Source organism: Ambystoma mexicanum, chromosome 4p (assembly GCF_040938575.1).
Source record: "Ambystoma mexicanum isolate Mex_15411 chromosome 4p, UKY_AmexF1_1, whole genome shotgun sequence".
In the NCBI taxonomy this organism is placed as follows: Eukaryota; Metazoa; Chordata; class Amphibia; order Caudata; family Ambystomatidae; genus Ambystoma; species Ambystoma mexicanum.
This window is the reverse complement of record NC_090927.1, coordinates 189,670,133-189,697,800: the sequence shown is the minus strand read 5'-3', so window position 1 is coordinate 189,697,800 and position 27,668 is coordinate 189,670,133.

Below are 27,668 nucleotides of genomic sequence, written 5' to 3'. Positions count from 1 at the left end.
TTACCCATCAGAGTGTTCAAGAACAAAGTTCTATGAATACATAACTAACATGCATTTTTTGTGACAGTAAGATCATTGTGTACAGCATCTACATTCGACCTTGATACTTGCGTTCGTCGATGTGCCCTTAAACTAGAAGACAAAACCCTGCTTGCTAAACTGCGTGCAGGTGATCATATTGCACAAGATGCCATGAACCATATTATATTGTCTCGTATTATTATATAATAGATCAAGAGACTAAAAAACACAAGAAACTGAGATGGACCAAATGCATCATGGTATTTTACAGAACTTATTATGCATCAAAGATGCTCGAACGGACAATGAAATTGCACATTTAAACGTGTTCACCTATGGAATCTGTGTTGAAATAATGTTATTGGCATTTCATAATAAAACAAAGTAAACCTAACCAGTGCTTAATCCTCAGTTAATCTGGTACAATACACACTACCCAGCAATGTGCGAGCAATACGCAGTGCACATTAACAACATAAAAAAACTCAGAAGCCTAAGCAAGTCCGCCCTTGGATCCTAGATCCCAATGTTTTGTCTTTGTCTGGAGAACCAACCCAATAGAGGCCTGAGCGAACCATTAGGTGCATTCAAGCAACCCCATAACTTTCAACTTTGTAGGACAGGTAAATTCCCTTTTATGTGATCTTGCACATGACAGAAAACAACCGATCTTGCAAAGAAGGGCCGTACTTCATCTACCGAAAAGTAAACAACCTTCTGAGTCACTATTGCCGACAACATATGTGCCCACCAGTCCTCCATTGTCAGCGGTCTCAACGACTTCCAGAAGGCGGCAATTGCAGCTTCCGTGATCAGGAGAACAGTTCTTAGCAGAGCTTTAATCCTTCATCCCTTCGGAAGACACCCAATAAACATACAATCGGATCCAGAGATAGTGATACGACTGCTATGCAGCTGAGATTGTTTAATGTCTCTGTCTAATAATGGTGAGCTCAGGGCACCACCACCAGATGTGCAAATATGTTCCTGTGCCCCCACGTCCCCTCCAACACAACCCATCCTCCCTTCCTCGACTCATGGGCTTTATTATATCCAGGGATAAATACCCTCTGGCTAAGAAATTGAAACCTCTTTTCGCATATTGGACACTCCTACTTGATCCATTGAGCCTTCTCCAGGCTTCTGTCTGGCACTGTATGGGAAGCTCCACCCCCTGTTCCTTGTGCCAAGCCTGTACATGTGCTGGGCAGACCCACCCCCTTATTGCCTAGGCTGCGATATAGCTGTGAAATGAGCTTAGTGGAGTCACTCTGCAAAAATATAATTCTCTCAAAATTGGTCAAAGCTCTAGTGGCTGCCTTCCTATAGACGGTTTTGCATCGCCCAGTGTTGGATCTGCAAATACGGGAACCTGTCCTTCTCATTAACCCAAAACGTGCCCTTACAAAATTCAAAGGTCCAGATTTGGCCCTTCTCAAACATATGTGCCAGAAATTCACACCCACCCTTTCTCCCGTTAGGCCGGTTGAAAGCTATGATTATAGTGAATAGGAGCGAGAGGGGAGGCAAATGTAGAGAGTCCCAGATCAATGGTTGCTGTATCCCAAACCTGCATAGTCACCCTAGTGGAGGGCAATTCATACATACTTAATGGCCTATCCCCCCTCTCGAGCTAGGGAACGTACTTGAGCGGTGTGCCCTCGAAATCCTCCTTAATGTGACTCCAGCCCTTGGTTGTGTATGGATTAACCCACATATGCATAGTTCTCAGCTGCGTCGCTTGGTAGTATCGTTTTATGTTCGGCAGTGCCATTCCACCCCTCTCTCTAATCCTGAAATAGGGTTGTCTTGGCAATCCTCGCCCTCCCATTTGTCCACACATATTCCAGTATGTCCCGTTGCACCTTTCGTAGTGTGTGAGCTGGAACAGCAAACGTGAGTGCCTTGAAATAATATAGCAACCGAGGGAGGATGTTCATTTTCACTGTGGCAACCTTGTCAAACCATGAGATAGCCTGCATCCCCACGATTTGAGATTAAAATGCCCCTTATGTATGCCTTGAAGGCATCCCACCACACTATCACTGGGGCTTGGCCATCTGGGTTGGATTGAAAGAAGTCATTTATCTCCTGTTCCATCTCCCTACACACTATGGGATCTCTAATAAGGGATTGATTGAGTTTCCAGCTACTCCACATTGGTTCTCTAGAGGGAATGATCACGCTCATTAGTACAGGGGCATGGTCCGAAAAGTCAAGTGCACCAATGCTCAGCTCCTTCACCTTGGAGACTAACTCCCTGCCAATCCATAGATAGTCTAAATACGTATGGTGATTATGTGAATAAAAAGTATGGTCCATTTACATGGGGTGAGTGTGCCGCCAACGATCTACCTGGTTGGAGACACCAAGTGATAAATGAGGTCACCGGAAGGACTCACCAAGCCCCAGTAGCCCCTTTAGACTCATCCCAATTGGTGTCCATGAGCAAATTAAAACCCCCCCAGAATTATGTAGCCGGTTGCAAATGCAGTAAGTTCCCCTAATACTGCACGCAGAAACTCATTCTGCCCAGCATTCGGAACATATATTGACACTAGGGTTACCTGTATCCTACCCATCAGCCTTGAAACAAAGAGAAATCATCCTTCTTTATCTAGCTTTATCTAGCCCATCTGGAAAGGAATCTTCCTCCCAATAATAATCCCCACATCTCTTTTATTCAAGCTTTGTGTGGAGTAATATTGATGGGTGTATACTGTGGTTCCCATTCTCCCCAAATCTACCCTCTTCAAATGCATCTCTTGCAAGAATGCCACATCTATCGACTGATGCCTCATTCTCTGAAATAAAATATTATGTTTCCGGGCGGAGTACAGCCCCCTAACATTATAAGTCATACAGTGCAATTTCATCCCCCTAGAAAACAAAGAAAAATGTATAACATACATCCCCATCTCTTATAGGGTTGCATCACTTTTATGCCTCTCCCTACCCCAAGACTGCCTATCAAACAGCCAAAGATAGCTTCCCACAAACACATCTTAGAACAAGAAACAATTAACATTTACAGAGAAACTTCCCCACGATTGTGTAAAGTATGTACAAGCAGTAACGGCCACCAGTATAGGACCAAATCCCCCGGTGAACAAGCCTGCTTCAACATTCCCTGGGTCAAGACCCCCCAGTGCCCCATTCCATCTCAAATCCCCAAACCACAGACATGATGCAATCTCAAAATTGCTTGATGATCCACCTCCTCACCATAAAGCGGGCTCACCTTGTTGGACCCTGCAATGCCTCTCTTCCCCCCTCACCCTCCTGCCCCAAACTAGTTTCCATCCTTTATAACTGTCATCATCTCCATCAGAGCCCAGGACAATCCCCAGGATGTTGGCAGCCTCTTCCAGTGCAGTACAACGCCATTGTTTCCCCTCCTATGAAAAAAGCAGTCCAAACAGGAATGTCCATCTAAATAGAATCTGTTCCTGCCGCAGCTTTCCTGTGATTGGTAAAAATGCCATCCTTTTCTGGAGTGTCACGGCCGTCAGGTCCTGGAAGATGAGAAGCCTCTGGTTGCTGTAGGTGATTTCCTCTTTTGGTTTAGAGGCCTTCAAAATCTTCTCCTTAATTGTGTAGATGTGGAATTTCATGAGTATGTCTCTAGGTTGTACGCAGGGCCCCTTCTGTAGCGGACCTACCCTATGCCGATGATCCAGGGTAACCTCTTCAGTCGCAATCTCAGGGAATGTATCTGCAAAGAATTGGAGAACCGAGGCCCTCAAGTCTGGCCCATTAACGTTCTCCCAGAGGCCTCTGATTCTGAGGTTCTCTCGTCTGTGCCTATTCTCTAGGTCCTCAATGGTAACAACCAGTTCATCCATGCCCTGCTTATCACCCGCTAATTCTCCATGCAGGTGAATAACATCCTCTTGGAGGTATTGTATCGCCCCCTCTGAATCCCCAATCTCAACCTGCCACAGGTTTTTGGGGAGATCTGCAAGAGATTTCTGGATCCCCTCCATCATTTCTCAAATCTCCCTTCTGACTCGCCCAGGTATGCAGCAGGTTTCCAGCTAGATAGGATAGTCCTGGCTTTCTCTGTAGTCAAAATGATCCACCAATTGGGGCCACTAAAGGTCCAAATCGCTTACATGGCTCTACCCCACTCCCTCCACTTTGCTTCGAAGCCCTGGCTCCTTCCAGAAAGTTCATTTTCAGTGAGTGAGTTGTTCTGTCCTCCTATCCACAAGGCCCTGGGGCCCCTCACCTCCAGCAGCCTTAAAATCAATCAGATTATTATATGGAGAGTTAGTTCCCTTACCAGCTTCAGGAGTTGAGCCCCTGCCTTTAAGTGCACTTGCAAAGTTTCATTTCGAATCTGTGGTAATTTCACTCCCACTCTGCACCCAATGTGTGATCTCTCACTGTGATCTCTCACTGTTATCCTTCTGCTTCTCCCCAAGCCCCCACCTGCTTACTCAGCTCCTGCTTGCAAGCCTGCAGGCACTCTGAACGCATTCAGGAGGCCCTAGGGTGCCTCACTCCGATCTCCGGTTGCTAGTGCGTCATCCCCAGGCCTCAGCAGGGCCACCACCTCTGCTTGCTGATCCCACATTACCAGCTAGTGTCAGATCGAATGATCTTGTGGGTGCGCCGTTCAGCTGCCCCGGGATGCAGAGCTCCGGTCCCAGCTTCTTGCCGGAGCTCCTCCTCTCTGTCTTGGCCGGTGCTGGCTATTGCAGGCGGCGGCGCTTCACTGCACAGCTCGGACACTGCCACCATCTGCGGCCTCTGACAGACTGTGCCGCTGTCCACCGTATGTGGCCGGTCAGCGATTGCCCCTCACAACGCCCTGCTCCCAGGCATTGCTGTTCACTATCATGCCACCCTCACTGCCTCTCCATCACATTCATTGTAGGTGCTCGGGGGAGAGCTCAGACCCAGCGTCGCCGCCTCAAGGGGGCCTAATCCTCCTCTGGATGTCAGGGGATCTCCTCCCGTTATCATCCTCGGGGCAAGACAGCTAACATCTAGCCCAGGGCTGGCAGAGTCCCTGCCGACCTATGCAATCTGTACAGCATGAGGATGAAACAACTTGCCAGTGATATTTCAGGATGCATACATTCAACGAAATTGAAAAACAGGATACTTACTTTCCTAACTTGGACGTACATAAACAAGGCTGTCATGTGATGCTTATATTTAATAATGATATTGGATCTGCACTGAGCAAAGCATGTGAATACGATGCAGATAGTGATGCTGTTCGTCTTGTTAAAGCAGCAAATATAGTGACAAGAGGCATCTTTAAAATGAAATATCACTTCAACTGATCTTTTGGAAAAAAGTGTCAGGAAAGACTCTGTGCAAGCATCTCTGTTAGCACTGGTTGCTATGGTTAGGAACGGGTAAAACATTAAAGTACAGTCCAGTTCTTCAACAATGCCACAACCAATCCTAACTGTTACTAATGTACACATCATCGGCACACCTTCACCATCCTTTCCCCTCACTCTCTAGCCGGCCTCCCTTGGCCCTCCTCCTACCCCCACCTGCGAGGCTAAGAACCTCGGGGTCATCTTTGACTCCTCCCTTTCCTTCTCCGCCCACATCTCTGTAGTCTCTAAAAAGTCAAATTTCCGACTGCACCTCCTCAGAGGTACTCTGCCTTTCTTTTCCTTCCCCCAGAAGCTCATGGTATCCCAAGCTCTGGTTCTCTCTAGCTTGGACTATTCTAACAGCCTCTTTCTAAATCGACCTACCTCTACTCTCCGCCCTCTGCAACTAATCCAGAACAGGACTGCAAAACTTGTCCTTGGCCTCAAGCTCTGGGATCGTATCTCTCCAGCTCTGAAATCTCTCCACTGGCTCCCTGTAGATGCAAGGATTAAATTCAAAACCCTCTGCATTGTCCACAAGGCTTTCTGGATCCTGGGTCCAAAATACCTTCAGCTATCCCTCTGCAAATACCTCCCCTCTCGAGCTCTTCACTCCTCTACCTCCAACTCCCTCAGGGTCAATCGTTTTTCTAAGAAACGAGCTGGGGGTAGATCTCTGTCTTTGCCTGGGGCCTCCCTCTGGAACAGCCTCCCTGCCACTCTAAAACTTGAGGAGAACCATCTTCGGTTCCGGAAGCACCTCAAGACCTTCCTCTTTTCTTCTGCCTTCTCTCCCCCTCTCCCGTGCTGATCTGTTCTCTCTTGGCACCATGCACCTGGCCACCCTCTGTCCTTTGGGCCCAGGTACCTGCTCATCCTGCCACCCTCCTGCACTGCCTCCGGGCCACCCCTTGCACTGGGGTCTGTATCTGTACCCATACAGCCCACCCTTTTTCTTCCTGCACTCATCAGACCTACCCTGTCTGCTGCCTTAAACCTAGCACTTGCAAATTGCTGGCTGCATTACCACTGTTTGTTGCATTTATTATTTATTTATTGTTATTTATCTGTTTCTCCTCTGCTTCGCACTTTCCACCTCTCCGCCTTCCATGCACTTTTCCCCTCCCTCCTCTCCCATGCACTTGCACGTTCTCAATGTCACTGGGCCTAGTAAGATCGCTGTTTTGTTCTCCCCTGTTCCCCTCCCTTGCCTTGTCACGCTCTGAAACACTTGTGTACTAGCATGATACAAATAAAATATCAATAAAAAAAAAACATTTAGTGAGACGTTGGGAGTATGAATCTGTAAGAACCTTCAGGTACATCCGAGAATGGGAACTCATTTGCCTATCTACTTAGCTATTTTAATCCATACAAGAACTCACAAGCGTGAACTTGTTGAAACCCTACACGAGCTTGGGTTAAGCATATCATACGACCATGTGTTACACATCTCCTCAGAACTTGGCAATGAAGTATGTCATCTCTATTCCACAGAAAATGCAGTAATTCCTCTTCAGTTAAAAGGAGGGCTCTCCGCGACTAGTGTGGCTGACAATATAGACCATAATCCAAGCTCTACCACAATTCATGACTCTTTCCATGCTACAGGAATATCAATATTTCAACACCCCGATGATAATTTTAACGGGAACATATCAGACTATGACTAAAAATCCTTGTGCCGAGAAAGTGACTAAACATCTTCCTGAGTGCTACACCAGCGTGCACCTGTTCCTCCTATGAGAACTGATTGTCCTCTGCCAAAAGTAGAATAGAACTTATAAAATAATCAGTACAATGCCCTTTCATTGACAGTCTTTTTTGTATATTTTTTTTTTACGAAACATTTTCAAAGAACAACTCAAAAAATATAGGTGGGGTGGGAAAGTGCATATAAGGAGTAAGATCATCGAGAAAAGAGAAAAAACAATAGGGCACATGGGTAAGGGCGGAGGACCCCCAATAAATAAAAAATAAATAATTCAATGAGTTTTTTTTGTTGAACAATATTCATTAAAAAACCCATCCCAAAGAAATCTGTGGATAAAATGACATAAACCAAATAATCACCTAGGCAGCATATCACGCAAGTCAACAAGAAGAAACCCCAAAAGATTGTGAATTAACTATTTTATCCCTGCTTCCTCTATTTCCAGACCATGCTATGTCAGTGGCCAGGATTCGCCATTCAGTGGATATTGTGAAGACAGCAGTTAACAGCCTTAATACTGGATGGATTCCAATCATTAAATTTGACCAGCCAATCTACTCCTTGCCAAAACAAATCCAGTAGAATTGGCCAGCAACTCAAGGCAAAGATCAAATCATTATAATATTTGGTGGGCGGCATGGTGGGATGGCAGTTCTCAAGTTTCTTAGAAATCTCTTGGATGAAAATGGGCAGACTGGAGCACTTTTCCAAGCTGATATTACCACAGCTGGAAAAGCGGATTAGTTTATAAAAGGATCCCATCTGACTGGTACCCGGAGGGCTCATCAAATCACAGCCAGTAGTCTCCATTTACATCTGCAGCAGGCGAACAATGACTACAGCCAAGACATAGAGGATAGCAGTCAAGTTAAGTCACTTGAAGACTGGTGTAGAAGTGATCTATGTACCCAATCTAGATTCAGGTACATCATTCTAAAACTAGAACTCCTTTTGATGATTTTTGTAAGAGCGATACAAGGAGACTTCCAGCTCTATTTAGAGGTGCTAACCAGGATTGTTCCTTGGTTCTTTTCCTTGGACCATACACACTATGCACAATGGATTCCTGTCCATGTATGTGATATGTTTTCACTTAAAAAGCATTACCCTAACACCTATGCAGAATTCATGAAAGGAACATTTGCCACAAAAAGAGTTAAAGTATACGTTCTCTGCTATTGCCATTGATCAAGCCCATGAACAACAAAACGCATCATTTAAAGATGATGGAGGGGCTTTAGGCCCGACAGAAAACCCAACAGCTCTGCATCGTTGCATGGTCTCTGGTCGTGAGATGGCCCGCTTAGTTGAATAATATAATTCTACAAAGACAAAGAGATAGGAAAAAGATGAGCATCACCATGAGGCCAACAATCATTCACAGATGGCTTTTGCAAAAGATATCAAGTCTCTTACTCATTCAAAACAAGATTTGGGAAACGATTAAGTGAAACCAGCTGTTATCTAATGGTACTTTAACAGCAGAAATATAGTAGTTACAGACACATTGCTAAATACTGAAAAAATAGGAGTTGGCCAGTATGAGTAATATGTCAGCAATAAGCTTATTAATTAAACTAAAGTTATCACAGCTCCTCTTAAGCGGGATAACCTCCACCTCTTCAGTCGTGCTCCAGTTTGTGAAAAGACAAGTAAGCAGTTACAACTGACATCGCTGAGGAATGACTGCTCTCTATTTTCTAGACTCTACATTGCATCACAGATACATAATGGAGATCTGGATGATTTCTTTAGACACGAAAACCGAGCATATCCTCCAGCAATGTCGAAGTTAGGGAGTCTAAAAACCATAACAAAAGCTGATTTTTTTGATTTGCCTGGAAGAACTCACACCCGCAATAAACACTACTTCCAACCCAACAGTCCAAATTACCCTCCTTGACAGTGCTGCAATTGCCAACATACTGCGACCAGGGTTTGCGAAAAACCTTAGATTATGCCAGTATTGTGTTCATACCCTACATCAAACCTCAGCTTCAATATGTTACAAGGCAAGATATCATCTGGGATGTGTACATGCCTGACAGCTTGAAGAGCGACACATGCAGTAAAAGGGAAAAAGGTGTTTGGAAACGTGTTGAACCAAAAAACGCACTTCGTAAAAATTCTAGGATTTCCTCCAGGTTGATGAAAATTAGACTGAATTGTTCTCTTTTTTGGTAAAACCTTAGCGGTTATTGACATGAACAAGCAGCTAATTACCACAAATAGTGCCAATGTTCCTTCTATAAATCATCAAGATGTCTTGGGACTGGCTCCATGCTCACACGAAGAAGCAGACACTTACATCCTACTCCATTTATGTGATGCTGTGCAGCAAGGATATAACAAAGCTGAGATATGCACCGTGGACACAGACGGTGCAGTTCTCCCCATCACATCTGCACAACGTCTGAACATTGAGGAACTATGGGTTGCATTTGGTGATGAGAGTCTTTGCTGTTAATGAGTTAGCAAGAGCTTTGGGTCCTGATCATTGTACTGCCTTCCCGATGTTTCACACAATGACTGAGTGTGACACTGTGTTCTTTTTGGGAAGAAGAGGCAGGAGGACTACATGGTACACCTGTAATGCAAAAAACGTGGATTTGCCGGTGCACACTAATAGTTTCAAGTTAATATTTATATGGGGGTATCAATATTCTGGAATTTTAAGGTGCAGGGGAGATAAAATGGTCTTGGCACAAGACCAATATTACACAAAATGAGGAGAATAAGAGGATCCAAATTGGGAACCCTCCCGTCTCCTGCACACTATAGTATACTGTCCAAGGACATTCAATGGTTCAGTCAGGATTAAACATGCAAAAACGTTCAATTATATTCAGTAATAGTTTGAGAGATTAAAGATGTTTAATCGGAGAGAGAGAATTTCAAGTGTAAGTATATTGACGATAATGCAAAAGAAAACATCCATGAGTTCAATATACTTGGCTGACGCGTTTCGAGGTTTCTTCCTCTTCTTCTTGAGCCTAATTGAACTGAGCAGCATTTAAAACAAATATAGAAATAAAGGAGAACAAGAAAAAAAGAAATAATTCCCATGAGAATGTTTTTCATAGTATAATAATAGAGTTCAGTATAACAAGAATCTAATGCATAGCGTTACGAGTGAATGCAGAAAATACAAGGTACTGAAATCATCATAATTGTTCATACTATGCATTTAAGAGGTCTTTCCATTGTCCAGTGTCATACTGGTTAAGACACAGAGTGTCTCAAGGGCACCCATTCACAGATCATTAATTTGCTTGGTAGTGGCCATGGTACAATACCAACTCATTATGTGTTATGGCAGGGGTATGCCATGCATCGTAATGACGGTAAGATCTGGGTAGTGTTGTGGCATAGAGAAGCGACGGTTTGTATAAAGAGATTGTTACTAACAGGCAAGAAACAACAAAATAAATGATGAAAATAACTACTTCATTCAGGGAAAGGGGAAGGAGGTGTCTTTCTCTTAGCGCGAAATAACTGAATCCTTCGATTGAAGATAATACAATACAATTGTATTCAATGGATTCAATCTAGCTAGCCTTATCTGTAGGTTAAGAGCGAGGGGATCTTGTAAAAACTGAAGAATAGAATAGGTCAAACTATTCAGTTAGCCAAAGCACATTTTATTTAGGCAAAAATAAGAAACTGAAACAGGAAATTAATATTTGAACAAACTCACTCGTGTGGGGCCTGGAAAGTCGCATGAATGCAAATAATTTGTGGTAAGAATATCGTCGCACAGCGTGCCCAAACAATTTTTTTCTTTGTTGCAGGTTTGTAGCTCAATGTGTACTATATGTGGGAAAGAGCAGATAGCTGCCTCTCTGCAAGCAAATCATGGATCACATCCCATTTTCTTCACCTCGATTCTGCAAAAACTGAGCTTATCTTCTTTGCTGGTAATACTCAGCTACCCCTTCTTCCTGCACCCTGTCTGCTGTTTCCATCGACCCCTCTTGCCTTTTCGTCCTCTGAAAATAAATCTAGGTGTCTTCTGCGAGCCCACTCTGCTTCTCTTCCCAAATATCTAACAGTGCTCAGGTCTGTTGTTTCCATCTCTATAATATTTGTCACACTCGGCCCTTTCTATCTTTTTCTGCTACCAAACTTCTTAATGGTTCTCTCATTTTTTCTTGCATCGACTATTGTTCTGCTTTGTTGATTGGCTTCCTAGCTCCCATCTCACACCTCTTTGCTACACATATAATGCTGCTATTCGTCACCTTTTATCTCTCCTGCGGCATACTTCTATTACCCCATCCCTTCTCTTCATTTCCTTTCTTTCGACTCATGCCTTCTATTTTACTTTCTTGTCATTGTTCTGCACCCCTATCCCTCACCTTTTCTTTTCTCTGGCTCTACCAGAAATGTCGTCAGGCCTAGTGAGGTAGTCGCCTGTCTGTTTCCATTTCCTTTCCACTTTCTACCCTCCCTTCCTTATCTATGTCTTAGCTCTTGCACTATATGAAATGTCGTCAGGCCGAGAAGGATAGTTAATTTCACATCCTTACTGTTCATGGCCTGTAAGAATGTCATTGTATTTTCCCTTGTTCCCTCCCTTGCCTTGAAGTGCTTTGAAACACATTGGGCCTCATTACGAGCATGGCGGTAGCCGTGCCTGCTAGCACGGCTACCGCCATGCTGGCTACTGGCACCGCCTCCCGCGATTGGGCAATAACCGGCCCATTACAAAATGAAGGGGCCGGTAATTGCCCATTGGTGGGAGGCTGCAATGCCGGGCTCCCGATCCCCATTCTGCCCCATAGGGCACAATGGGGGTTGGGAGCATGGTTGCACTCGCACCGTTTATAACGGTGCTGGTGCAATCACAAGTTCTGCTCGCAAAACCCGCGAGGGAACCTCGGAATAAGGCGGTACGGCATGGACGGTGCCGGTGCCATACCGGCACCCAGGGTCATAAGTCATAATGAGGCCCATTGTGTATAGGCGCTATATAAATAAACTATCATATCATATCATTGTTATGTTATTTTTAAGGATATTCATACTGCACACTATCACCACCGTAGTGGTCCCCTGGCGCTCTGGCAGATTTGAAAATCAAGAAAGTAGGGAACGTTACTAGGGCCGAGCAGTAAAAAGCAGGAAAAAGCAAAAGAGAGCTGTGATGTACTGTTGCCAGCTTCAGTACGGTTCCACCATTCGCAGAGCGTAGGTGTGATTATTTTGGCGGATAGTTGTCATGCGCTGTTGTGCGAGGCTATGTGTGGTTTGTTGTTTCGTTGTTGTGAAGTGCATGAAGGTTGTTGTGCTATATAGGTATGTGTTATGTTTGGAGTTTGAGAGGTGTAACCAAAGGGATGAGATTTTTAGTGGGCTGGTTAATGGTGGCGCTCCATCTTACATCCTCCGCTTTGGCTACCTGTGGTACATGTCCCTGCTAGTGTTGCATATTGTGGTAAGCTGAGGGGGCCGGCCTCTCTCCTATATTATGTGTCGGGTTGAGGGTTGTCTGCATGGCTATTTGGTGGTGATACCTCCTCCACCGCCCCCTGCACTCCACCCTGTGTCCTTGATAATGGATTTCTACACCGCTTTGGCCCCTGGCATATCCCTGTGTGCAGCCACCATCTGTGTTTAAATGTCTCCAAGGTCTTGCTCTCCTCTACCTCTAATCTCGTATCCCACCATATATTCCTTCTAACTTTTCTCTCTCTCTCTCTCTCTCTCACTCTCTCTCTCTCTCTCTCTCTCTCTTCTCCCCCCCCCCCCCGCTCTGCTTCTGTATCTTTTGTGCCCTGCCTTAAAGCCAATCTCTCTCCTCGTTAATCGGCCTCTTTACCCCTGACCTACATCATTTGTAACACTACTTGAACATTTTGTACAGTTCTGTTTAAATTGTAGAACGTTTTGGCATGAATGGGCAGGTAGAGTGTGGGAATGGCCATAGTGACTAGCATGGCCACAGAGGTTGAAAGGGTAGGTTAAAACCAGGCAACACCTAAGGGCTTGTGTCCCTCCTCACATCTATTCTCTCTCACAGCTTCTCTTCCCATTACAATACGTATGGCGTGGGCAGGGCTTTCAGCGCCATCTAATAGCCAAAACTAAAAATGTAGAATTGAGATCCACCTTCACAGTTACTGCTATGCTTCAATGCAAAATCTCTAACATTGCATTTAAAATAGGCATCTACGTCCTGGGCTTACTCACAAAATATTCTTGCTTTTTGAGAACAACTAAGCAATTCTTCTAAAGGAGCTTTCATAGACACAGTGGAGCTAATTGGCTTTAGGAAAAGTGGCTTGGGTTTGGTCTGAACGCTCCACGGTGTGGAACCAACAAGAACACGTGAAGTCGGGCCTTACGGGATCTGGCTCAAAAAGGGCGTCTTTAATTTGATTGTATGTCATGTGCTCGCCTATCCCATGCGATGTTATGCTATGCTATGTTATGCCATCCCATTCCATACTGTTATTTTATGCTATGCCATCCCATGTGATATGATGTGCGATGCAATGTTATGCTGTGTAATGTATGCTATGAGATCCTATGCCAGGCTGCTGCAACTGGAAGTTCCCCTGCTGTTTTGGACTATGACTGGCAACATCCATTGCTATGGTCTATGCAGGTTAGGACTGATGGGGGAAGAGAGAGTCCAAAACACCTGGAGCATCAGAGGCTGCCCACCTTTTCCTGTGCTATGCCACATGACATGTTATGCTATCCTGTGCTGCATTGTACTGTGTTTTGCTAACTTTATACTGTACAATGCATTTTAAATAGCACTGACTGAAAACAACACATTACTTATACTATGCTACTGCATTTATGCATCCCAGACTGAGCTCATTACATCTGTCGTCATGCAGCTCCATATATATATTCAGCCTGTGTTGTGATTCTCTAACAGCGAACACTATATTGCTTTTACTGCAATTCCTGCATTGAAATATCCCAGCCTGAGCTCATTTAATTTTTTAGACCGTGTTTGCTCTATTTTGTATCGTTTCTGTCCAAACAGGATAGATAAAGCACATATCATCTCACTTCGATTGTGCTGGGCTTTAAATATCCCACTTAATGCTTGTTAAAGCTCATACTGTGTTTTGCCCCATTATAACTATTTCAGCATTTCCATGTTATGTTATGACGATTAATACCACGCTCAGCTACCACCCAAGGGCAGTCCTCACGCGCTCACCTGGCTCTGCAAGAGAGGTGGGCAGGGTGTGTTAGTGGGGATAGGATGACATATACGCTCAGAACCAGGAGGAACTGGCGTCTGTGAGCGTTGTTTTGCAAATGGGAGTTGGTTTGAGAGGCCCTGTGTGTTGTAACCGTATGGGTGGGACTCAGTTCCTCGGATGGGTTTGCTAATGTTTGTGTTGGTGTGTGTGTCGTGTGATGTTAGGATGAATTGTGGTTGTTTGCACTGGTTAGCTGTATACATAAGGGGCCCAGAGTCGCGGATGAATATCTAGTGTGTTGGTGTGCATTTATGTAGTGTTGATCAATGTATTGACTATGTGCCGGGGTGCTCCCTCTAGGTTTGCTTCCAAGATCTGAAAGAGATGGCAGGGTGTGAACTTTAGATTGATTCTTGGTGTGTTTATGTGTAGTGTGGCTATCCCATAGTCAAGTGTAGTGGCGTTGATGATGTTGGAGGAGCAGGAAGCGCAAATGGATTAGTAAGTCGGTCGGTCGGTTTGGTGAAGATTCTGGTGTGAGTCTTCGGTTGCCACTTAATGGTATGTACATACGTTCTTGGTTGTGGTTCGTCAGCCCATCTCGCATCCTCTCTGGGTCAGGTGGCTGACTTCCCTGCAGGTTATGGTGGCAAGTGGATGGTTGTACCTAGTGTGTTCTTGGTTACTCGTCCAGGCTAATCGTGGCTGTTCGGTGTGGGCCTGATGTCCGGTCGGTTGCTGAGAGAGTGTGCAGCAGGCGTTATAAAGATAATTCATGTGGTTGAGAGTTCGCCCATACACGTTCACCCAGGCCTAACATTGAAACGCATACAGAAAGCCTTCAGCGATGTCCCTGAACCCTTTTACCCACATAAACTTTTACTTACTAGCTACTGAAGATTTCCACAGGAATTTACACATATAGCAGATCCTGAGCACATTATCTTGCTTGCACTGTGTGAGAAACTCATGGTGACAACAGTAAGACAGACAGAAGTGATCACAGTTCAAAGGTGTTTATTGAACAATGAGAATGGAGTGTGGATTGGAAAAACGCCTATTCTAAACCTAACTCTAAGATGGAAGCCAATGTTAACCATCAAATGAAAAATAAGGCATTCCTAGTGGCGTTGTGTCAAAAATAAAAAGGGCCTTTACTAAGAAACCTAATGCCAAACCTTACAGCTACTACAGACAAAGGGGTGTAGGATAGTTCTTAAGAAAAGATACAAGTGTCTTCAAATAATAAGTCAGGATGGTGTGGTTTGGGATTCCCTTCCCCACGTTTTAACACGAGGTAGGATGGGAGCTTGGAGCACAGTACTGTCTCTGGCTTCTCCAGCACAAGATGACAGTCCCAACGGCAGTTCTCAGGAGCCTCGATGTTCAAGTCTCGTTTCCTCTGAAAGTCTCTTGCCTTCAGGACACAATGTGTTTCAATAACAAAAATAAAAGTTCCTTTAACAAATGAAAGTTCACTAGGGTGATAACGATTCACCCCTGGGTCCCCCTCTTCTGGGCTGACCCTTCTCAATTGTATTCCATAGTACAAATAGGGTGATGACTTTACTCCTGGGTCCCCCTCTTCTGGGCGGACCCTTCTCGTATCGCTCTCTCCACATAATGTTTTGATGAAAGCTTCACCCTTGGATCTCCCTCAGCTGGGCTCGGACCTCTCTTGACTGCTAGTACTTGGGTTATAGCTTCATCTGTTTCTCAATAGTATTTCTGTGCATCTCTTATTCTTTTCTCATTAAACTTTGGGTGATAGCTTAACTCCATGGATCTCCCTTGCTCAGGCACAGACCTCTCTCAACTGCCAGCCCTTGTGTGATGGCTTCACCCTTGGATCTCCCTCGTTCGGGCTCGGACCTCTCTCAACTGGCAGTATTGAGTTTAGCTTCACCCCGGATCTCCCTCGTCTGGGCTCGGACCCTTCTCTTTTGCTTTCCAATGGTTTCAAATGTTTGCAGGAATCACGTCCCTTTTCTTATTTACCATACGGGATTCACTTTTATTGCTTTCATACCAATTCGCAGATCAAAATCTTTCGAATTTACAGGGCTTTTGCTCGACCCTCACGTATGACCACTTTGAGTTCCTTTGGTGGCTTTCCTATGGCCTTCTGGTTTCTGTAGTTTCTCTCGTCCGGGGCTCGGCAGAGTCTCTCAAATTAGCACCCACGTGGTGCTGCTTTCCCTCTACTGCTGGTCTACCGATCACATTTTGAACAGTTAATTCAAAGTTCAATATGGCTTTGTTGCAAAGCTTTGCCACTCCTGCAATTGTCCCCCAACACAGCCCTGTTCCTATCGATTCTCCTCTCGACTCACTGGCTGTGATGAACCGCTTGGCTTTTGGGCTTCTCTGGAGTCAAGGCCGGTACCACAGGCATGTGAATCTCCTCTGCTCTGTCCTATCAGCATCCCGTGCACCATTGACATCTGTTGCAGGACACTTGTGCTATTGTTCACAGTGTTAGGCTTTCATCAGTGAAGGTTCTGCAGGTCTAGGACGAAAAGGGCAAGATTAATTTTGGCTTTGCCAACCTCTCGCTTCCTGCCACCTTTCTCCTTCTTTTGAACTGCGCTTTGTAGCTGTCTTGTTGTGATGTCTGCTATGCTTGCCTTGCTCGTCTTGTGCTCTCTTGCTCCACCTTTTATTCCTGTGGGGAAAAGGAAGGGCTGTCAGGTGTGTGTGTGATTAGAATTAATTGCCTGACCTTCATGTCAGGACATGTCAGGTAAACAGCTTTATTACCAGTCCGTAAAACAATATGCATATTGGAATGTCATACGGGATAGGATTGGGAAACGGTGCTATTGTAAAAAGGGGTCCGAGTGGTAGGCTGAGAAGAACAGAATGGGTAGGGTTTGTGAAATGGGAGAGAATTACCGGGATGGAGGACAGAACATAGGGGAGGGTGGCAATTGTAGCATTTTATCTGAGCAGATTGGGTGTTCGGAAGATGAGAATGAAAGGGATGGGATTGATAGGCTTCACAATATAGACAAGGGGAGTTGTGGGAATGGTAGTGTTTCCTCTGTGCAAATGGGAAGCGCAGGAAATACTGACTAGAGGGGCGTGGAAAAGGATGGCCGGGAGTATTCAGGTAGGGAACAGGGAAAAAGGGTTTCTGGGAGATACAGCTTTGAGATGCCACAGAGTTTGGACTTCTAGTTGCTTTATCAGAGGTGTAGACTTGATAGGACTTTACTAAGGGATCTTCTATGGGTGGAATGGAGGTAGAAATTGAATAACTAAAGAAAATCACAGGTAGTTCATCCCCCTCTTCTTCTTCCTCTGTAGAATACCACGTCTCACCTTGGGTATTCCCCCTAGCATAACCCTCGGTTCCCCTATCCAGTTAATCCTCCCCCACTGGTCCACCCCCAGGAACTGATCCAACAACGATGGCTGTGTCCTGGTCACCTGAATAAGAGAGGTTCTTACTGGGAGAATACCCTCAGGTTTCTCACAACTGTTTCTCGTGCTTTTAAATATCCAATTTGGTTTTCTGAGTTGATGTATTTGCTCTGTTCTGTTTGAATCGTATAGACTGAACACATCACCTTACTTACACTGCGCCCTGTTAACATCTCACGCTAGGCTTCTTATATTGTGCTTGCTGCCTCTATGCTGTGATTGAGAGCATTGCATATCTTATATTGTAGACCCACATGATCTGGACTGAGCTCACCATGTCGCTACACTGTGCTGCAGCATTTATACTACTTTGCAGGTTAAACTGCATTCACTGAACACATTAAGTTTTCTTACACTGTCCTTCATTTAATGTTGCAGACTGAGCTTAGTTTTTCTTTTCCTGTAACGGCATGCAGCTTTTTACTGTGTATCTGCTTTAAACAGAGTAGACCGAACACATTGCATTGCTTATTCTATGCTTATGTCTGCTACGCAAGGCATTTTTCTGTGCACTGTGTGTTTCTTTTAGGTGTCCCAGAGAAGACCATTGCAAGGTGTATAATGTTCTTCTCCTTTACCTTCACAGACATAGCACTACCCAGTCCAACCTTTCTGCTGTCAAATAAGCCCATCACATCGCTAGCTTGTTTCACTGTACTTACCAGGAAGGTGCTACCGGTAGATAGAACTTCTCCAATCTATAGCCAGTGATACCAATTGCATTTTAATTATCCTGCTTACTGGATGCCATCTTGCCCACATGCACATACTGGTCTATTTGCTGCAGGTTGTGAATATCATTGCAAAGGTTATCTAACTTATCTTGCAGCCAGCTGACCATGGACAAGTAGCTTAACTTCGTTTGATCCCCGAATCCTAGGAACTGAATAGTACAGCTAGACTGGTTTATCTTACTTACTGACAACCTCAATCTATGCCTTGGGCTGTCTAGATTTTCTCAGTACCCAATTTTCAAAGCAAATGCTCTAACAATCTCCAGCCAGCTTACTCTTCTAAATCATATACAAAAGGTAAGTACTAACCGCCCCTGCCCTTTCACCCTCCTTCACTCCCCAGTGTTTGGGGGTTTTTACCTGACCCAAACCCTGCAGCTTCAACCCAAGAGATGGAAAACATCAAAAACCCTGGAGGTAAGCCAGTGCCAGACCTTCAGGGACCATTAACAACCTATATATACAGACACCTCCTGAATCACTGACCCAAGCCAAGCTCTTTTGACCAGGCCACCATACTCCAGACCGACACATTTCCTGGCGCAACAGATCACAACATTATTCCAACAAGCCAGGTCACCAAAACCCCACCATCCAACCAACTGGACACAAGGCCCACCTTTCGTTACAAGACAACCACAAAAAGGTGGTAACCACCTCAATGACGCAAGAATGAGGACCCATGCCACAAGAAGAACCTACTCAGCCTTTCGAAAATTAGCACTTTAACCAAGAGGCCAGGAAAGCCACTGAAAACAACAACATACAGCCCACAGGACACCACCAAGAACCACAAGGAAAGGGTTGGCACCAGATTCCGTTCGATCAATGCCTGCTCATTTGCCAAGCATGCCTCTGACAACCTCCTCTCAGAGGAACAAATAGATCTACTCTTCATCACTGAGACCCAGCTCACTGAGATCTGGCCCTCTGGCGATCTCTTGCCAGCTATTTATGACAGCCTGTGGCCAGGTTTTAAGATCAAAGACTCAACTCCTGCCAAAAGTAGAGGAAGAGCAATAGCACTTGTCAACAGACTCTTGTTCCAAGTCTTACCACCCACCATCGACAACATCCCAGGCTCTGAATCCCTCTTCCTTATTTGCTGAGCCTCCAAGACCCCATCACTTAGATTTCTTCTCATCTACAGACCACCATCGTACAGCCGACCTTCAGTGACAAACCTTCACAAGAGGTTGCAGACTTGTCGACAAATACCTCACATCACTCAGAGATTTCCACATCTGGCAGGTGAACAAGAGGACAATCCTGCTACAAGGTCACTTACAGAAATAGTTGCTGCTTTACATCTCAAACAAATGGGTAAGGGTCACACCCACATTGCTGCTCACACTTTAAAATTGATTTTTTTTGTAATGAGAACATTGTCATATCTGCTCCCCAGTTCACTTTCACTGAGCAGATCACCAATCTATCCCATTTAAAATCTTCAAAAATGCACCCCTGACTAGCAGAATCATGCAAAGGCCCACCCCCTTAATTAGTCTCTACAAGGACGTACAACCTAACATCCTAATGTAGAGATTTGTTGCGAGCAATCCCAACATTACACTGGATTCACAAATTGCAACACCATAATAGAAACTCCACAACCTTCCCAAAAGGATAAACTCCACCTTGGACAGCACAACACTAATAAATCCATTTAAAAGTTCACAGAAGAAGAAACCTGCTGAGTGGTTCACTCCAAAATTCAATCTCAAATGGCAAAGATTCTGCATGAGCATACAGCTGCCTACCACCACCAGCTAGGTTGGAACAGGGCCGAAATCATCAAAGCAAAAAACACAGGTACATAGTAAAACGGCGCAACATAGCCAAAAGGAAATGATAAAGATCGTCCAAGAATTGAAAGACCCAGAAGCATAAAAAACAATGACTCAAGAACTCTGCAAGCAGATTGCTGCACATTTCAGAAAATAGATCATCTGAACAGAAAAGATAGACTGCCACTCCACCCAACCAAGACACCAACACCCACTGCACCAAATATCACTTTTCTGCCATCGTTTTCATACAAGACCTAGTGTCTACTTTCAAATCCTACAACCCAGCGGGATCCCTAGAAGACCGATGACCTCCAGCCCGTACAAACAAGCATGAAACACCAAGAGTTAATCCCTATGGTCTTATCCTTCCTCAATGGCTCAATCACTTCTTTGAGTGTTCCCTGCGGCTTTGAAATCAGCTTTTTTCAGGCCACTCCTAAAAAAACACACTAAGGGCCCAAACGATCCAGTAAGCTACTTCCCCATCTCAATCACTGCTCGCAATGGAAAAGTTCTAAAAATATATATATACCTCCAGCTCCAAGACTACGTTTAATCCCAGCATAGTTTTAGGCAATTAAGGGGTACAGAATACACTGTCTGATTGATCTGAAACATGCTAAAGAACAAAGTGGATGACAGCTTTCACAGTGCCCTCCTCTCATCCTGCTCTACATTTCAGCAGCTTTTGGCCCCATCAGTCGCAATATTCTAGCGACTAGACCACATTGGAATACAAGGAGCTGCGCTATGCTGGATTACCTCCTTTCTCACCGGGAACATGAAAACAACCATCACCGCTCACTACATACTACAGCCACGCGTTCTAACCTGTGGAGTTTCAATTGATTCTATCTCATTTGCATATTCATGCAGTGAGGAGCATCTGATATAGCACCGTCTGCCACAACAATCCCACCCGAAAACTCTGGGACAAGGAACAGGCTGTTTTGATCTGAATATTGAGTTTTATTGAAAGCCATCAATCAAAGTAAAATGTGGCTCCGTAACTTCATGCCGGGGAAATCACCCAAAATTGTTTTTACAAATAAGTACGTAAATGCTATTTATTTAATTTAATGTATATATTAGTTCATAAGAACTATTTCACATATGCATGTAATTTCATCGTATAAAACACGTAAACAAACTATAAAGAGACAAAAGCTAAACACTTATCAATACATGTATCAATCCGCGCACCTGCTTGAGACCTCTTGAACGTTGTCTGCTGCCAGTTCCTCTGTAACATTATGTCTTCTCGCCTTCGGGCCCCATTTAACTGTTTCAACAGCACCCTGATGCCTAAGGGTTTCTGCGTGCTTTACAAATGAAATAAATAAATAAATAGTTATGTGCAAATGAATAAGAATAACTCAACCCGAATTAAGACAGTAAAGATGACATATTACACAAATCAGCCCATCAAACCCCTAGAATACCCTGAACAATCTTCCAGACATTGTACAGAGCAATCATTAAAACTGTATTACATGAATTAATGCAATAAATACAAAAAGCGTCACTGATTAAACTGGACGTTTGAGCAACAAAACGGCCCAAACATTTCTCATAGATTTGAGCCAATTGGTTACAGTCAGTCAGAACATGGTGAACAGTTTCTTGTATGCCTATCCCTAGGTAGATACAGCAATTCCAGTTCCCTTTCGGCACACCCTACTGTGGGCCAATTACTGACAAAACTGAGAGTTGATCCAACCTCAAGAGTAGATAGAAACTTCTTATTCGGATTTCAGGACATTTGATCAAGTACCGTTGAGGGGACATATATTTATAGTTCAATTGATAGTGTTTGTGGTATCGTCTTAAGCTTTCTAGATGTTTAAAATATTCAATCTAGTCCCATGCCTTTACTTTTTTTCGTAAATTCTTCCTTCAATTTCAAGAAGTCCAATGTTTCATCAGGTAGCCAATACATTTTTTCAAAAAAGGCCAGAGACAGTTTTACCCCAACGTAAACGCCGCTATTCCCAAGATCACTCTTCATCTCCTGGTCCAATAAGGCAAGCAGAGGACATTGAGGTGTTTTCCATGCCTTTAATAATAGAAATCCTCTTCTCCTAGAAACTTCAGACCTCAATGAGAACAACCCAAGTTCCAGGCTTGTACGCTCGATTAGAACTGAGAGAGGCAAACCTAAAAGAGAGCGCCGAATTCCCCTTCAAGCCCATTAACCCCCTGCAGGTCTTCCATATATATGACCTCTAAGCCGTATAATACTGCTGGGCAAAAGCTCTGTTTATAGAGCTTCAATATCACAGAATAACAAATACCCTGCAGTATTCAGTGCATATTTCTTTATAAGTTGGGTTTGAATAATGTCTTTGTGTTTTTTTTCCCACCCTCATGGTCTCATTTTTACCCATGTCCATTTCAAGCCCCAGGTATTTGTATGTAGGAACTTTTTCGACCAGCCCCCCTATTAATCTCAGGGTAGGGATTGATACACGTTTACCATTCCTCATAAACTTAGTTTTGGCGTAATTCATGATCATACCATTCTTTCCAGGTAAGACTCTAAGGCGATGGCTGCCCTACGCAGGCCTACCAAGGTATGATCGAATAATATAATATCATCTGCGTAGGACAGCCAATCGACATGAGTATTCCCAATCATTGGGGGTATCTCTGAATCCCAGACAGAATCCCAGGCAGATCAGCTAGATAAAGGTTCAGCAGAAGTGGGGCCAGCATGCAGCCTTGCTTAATCCCCACACCTGGTGGGGATAGGCGGCATGCTGGCACCACTCCTGTACAACTGTACTGACACATGGGTTTGCTCATGTAACTGTCGAATGGCAAATAGAAGCCACCCTGGGATACCCAGTGAGCTTAACTTCCCCCATAACCTTACCCTGTCTACCATGTAAAATGCAGCCTGCAGATCTACAAATAGCATATTTAGCAGGGGCATATCTCAGAAGACGCTCTTCTTACCAGGGTGTCGAATAGTAGTAAGTTATGGGTAGTTGATGAGCCAGCCCTAAAGCCGGTTTGGAATGGGCCCAAGACATTCTGTGCCATCACCCAATCTTGCAACGATAATAACAACTTTGCAAAAATCTTGCCAGTGATGTCAATCATTGATAGTAAACGATAATTGCCAGGATTAGTGCAGCCGCTCTTTTTGTAGATTGGTATCAAGATAGAGCAACACCAAGATATAGGGATATGATATGATATAATATGATATGATATGGCATTTATAACGAGCCTATACACAAGTGTTTCAAGGCGCGAGATCTGCCCAGTTACACAGATTTTGTCAAACAATATCTTAAGCAATGCAGCCCACTGTTCCGGATTTATTTATTTGGCTTATGGTTTATTGCAAACCATTTACCAATTCATACAAATCTAACAGTTCATTACAATGTAACATTAATGATTAAATAACAATAAGAAAACAAAAAAATGTGTCTATTATCAGTAGTCTTTTTATCTAATTCTACACATTTCTTTAGATGACTGTTTTAAAGGGATATTTTTTTTTTTTATTATTTATTTGTTTATAATTCATTGAAATGAATTTTTACAAACGGTTGAGGACGGCAGCAACCCCTAATGAGATGCGCCTCGAGCTTTCATGTTGTTATGTCGGAATCCAGTAAGAGCGGGATTACCTCTTCCAGCTCAGTGTAATGTCTAAAAGATGTTGGTAAGGGCTCAAACGGACATAGGAGTCCGAACAAGGAGTGGATACCGAAGGAAGCATGATCTCCCTTCACAGCATTATTGTGGGGGAGTGGAGTCTTCGGGAATTGTACTCTCGCTCATGGTTTGTGAACTGGAACTGATCATTTCAAAGGCAGATTCCAGGATTTTGACAGTCGCGATTGTCCATCTGGTTTTTTCTCCCGACATTAACCTGTTCCACCACGTAAGTTCTTCTTCCTCTCCGAGAGATGAGTGTTCGCAGATTAGTGTCGACAGGTAGGTGGCTCAAATTTTTCTCACATTAGGACAACTAAGTAAGAGATGTTTGATTGATTCTGTCGTAGTGGAATTGTGGCAAAGGCGACAGGTAGTGTCTGTTGAACTGGATCTGATTGCTAAAATTTCTCTCGTCGGCAGGAGGTTGAAACGGGCTCTCATGAAGAATTTTCTTAGCTGTTGGCTTGGAAACTTAGAACAGTATGGTATCGGTACCTTGAGTCTGTTAAAGGTAGGTGGAAGGTTCATGGTCAGTTTATTTGATTGAGCTTTTGACAGGGTCAGGATCCAGTCCAGTTCCTTCAACTTTCTTTTTACTCTTTCTGGGTTATGCTTAAGGTCTTCAACTGAGCATGCAATAACTGATAGCTTTCCTTTTAAGTTTTCTGACCATGTGTTTAAGTTCTTTGTTCGCTGCTATTGGGATATTGCGCTCAGAAATATTATTGTCCCAAGGGTTCGGGCATGTGTTTTTAAGCATACATTGATCGATCGTACAAACATTTCCTATGTGCCTTACCGTAGTTTTCCGCTTTTGTACACATGTGAAATCAGGCAGCAGGGCGCGGCCATTTTGTGATAATGTGATCAGTTGCCGCATCGCCCAAGCGGGACTGCCTTGGCGGCACTAATACATATCCCCCGCCCCTGAGGCTGACATCACCAAACCTAGTGATATTCTCCACCTATCTCCATGACGTTACTGGCCAGCATAGCCAAACGCGCCCAGTCATCACCTACGTGACGTGACGCAGAACCGGGAAATCAACACACATCGTCTCACAACACAGCACGTCAAAATTGGGGATTTAAAACTGTACTTTAAAAGTGAATTAGCAAGACTGTACAATTTGTAAAGTACTTTTATTTCACAATAAACGCTCCGAGAACATCCGGCGAATGGCATATTCAATCAAATGGGTAATTTCTTTCTCGGTCCACAAATGTTTATCGTGAGTCACACAGTGTTCCTTTTGGGTACACACGGTGTTCCTTTTGGGTAAAAGAAGCGCTTTGGTCGCACAGTGAATCGCAAGGCTTGTGCATCAACTTGGCGCTAGACCACCGTAAATGATGTTATGTTGCTCCTAATCGCTGGTACCGCGTAAGGGCATATTGGCCCTTGGCGATCGTCCCAAAAAAGAGTGATCGATATCCAGCTATTGACGTGTATCTGCAGCTGCCGGTTGAAGAAGCCGTCAGTTAGTATCTGGAATCGATGACAATCGCAGAATGGCATGATGTACCTGTTTGGAAAACATAACAGAAAAGTCGATCTTTATTACAATTTATCATTTTAGCGTAGAAAGTAGTACACAGTTTGCTTTGGATGTTAGTGCTATGGAGTATGTTCAGCTCGAAACGGGATGCGGAAGCTGACGCTACCATTCGAGGAACACATAGATGGCATGTTAATGAAATATTAGCATTGAACCTGGGGTAATCGAGTGGTGGTCTACATGCATCTCGATGCTGGACTTCCCATGTGCCCGGTAGAAAGACCAGTACACAAAAAGGTTGTACTTGCGTTTCATTGCAATATGCCGCACAGATCAAACGAGTACAATGTAACCCAGCAAAAACGGTGAGCTAATGATAAATTGACTTGTCGGGTATAAAATCGTCGAAAGTGAAACTTACATTATATTCGGCATTTCCATTCTCTTGGCGTAACACAGACCGTAACGCAGACTCCGTCGGATCAATGATTTTTCATGAACTGAACTTACATGTTCCTTAGTCCAGTTTAGGAATGGTGAACCTTATCATATCTTATGTTATTAAACCCCTCCTTTAATTCAATTCCTTTCGGAATGGTCCCTTTCTCTCAAGGTCGAAAAACAATTGAACCTTATACTGTGTGCGATGCGTGGGCTTCCTCAGCTTGCAAGCAAAAATTCAAAGCTGGTGACCTTCACTCAGAATGAAGATACATTCTTAGTTTGGTTTTACAAAGGTAGCGGGCGCCCCTCTCTCGCAAGAACAGACATGATAACCTGTTCAGTGGTTATTAACCACTTGAGAGTTCGCAGCCACTGCTTTTACTCACTGTGCCTTTCACAGATGGGTAATATCCATTTGCATATCAGTCTTTGTCCTGCCCAGGGGCAGTCCAGCACCGAAATACAATGGCAATTCCAATCTGAACGAGAGTACCACCAGCAACCCCCAACAAGGGTGAAACACGTGTATGGGGTTGCTGGTGGTACTCTCGTTCAGATTGGAATTGCCATTGTATTTCGGTGCTGGACTGCCCCTGGGCAGGACAAAGACTGATATGCAAATGGATATTTCCCATCTGTGAAAGGCACAGTGAGTAAAAGCAGTGGCTGCGAACTCTCAAGTGGTTAATAACCACTGAACAGGTTATCATGTCTGTTCTTGCGAGAGAGGGGCGCCCGCTACCTTTGTAAAACATTCTTAGTTTGCAACATCTTGTCTCACCGCATCCATGAGAACTGGACTTGTGAACTGTTCGCTGCGCTGCTGAGGGGTAGGGGAAACTTCGCAATGACAGAATGCGCCCTAGCCCAAAATTCGTCGAGGGTTCACAAAATGGAGTCAAAGTGTGTTTAGCAATAACCCTACCTCTGCTTATGTCAAGGCCTTCTTCCCTATGGCAGCAGATGGGCAAAGGAGGCGGCCCCCACGAGTGCAAGATCAGGAGGTCACTTTTGCGTATAATTTATGTTGGCCGGGGGCTCACATGCCCCCAACTGTGAAAGCTCAGCGTTACATTGTATGGCATTCGTAAAAATGGTACTTGTTGCAAAAAAAATTGACATAGAGGATAGATTTCAAAAGAAACATTGAATGCTTTATTTGGACACTTCATTAAAACATTGTTGATCAAAAAAAGAGATGGAAATCATTTGAACCGGGAAGTGAACTGTTCCACGAGCTCTGCTTTAGGTGGACAGGGCACGTTGGCAATATTTTGTGGCAATGTATGTGTACTCGGAACAAAATCGTGTGCAATTCCGTGAGTATGCATCTCCAAGACATTAATAATAAGATATTTCCCAAAATCGAATTCCATTTCCTCATATACTAGCTTGACCACCCATTTTTTGCTTCTTTTCGTTAAGGCCATAGTGTAGCGAAGTATCCCTAATTCCTCAATTGTTCACGGCCGACATTTTCGTTATGCGCTAATACCGCTAGTAATGTCCTATATTTCATCCCTTCTATGCCGAAATGCAATCTCTTTGGCCTGTACTTTAGGCACATATTGTGGAACACCTCCAAATCTCCCGTGTGACAGAATTCTTTGAGTCCCTTCAGATCTCTTGATAGAGTTTTATCAAACACAATCTTCTCAAGGGCTTTGTGTGGAGGTGAAGATGGAATCAACCACTTCTTCTTCCGTTCCTGCTCCGGCGACAAAGGTCCATGTTCACAATGGTGGAAATGTTGGTTTCCTGTCCAAGAGTGAACGTTGGAACAGTGGTGCATTAGTGACCACCATTTTTCTAGTAGAATTTCCACAGACCCATCACAAGTTTTGGAATTCCACC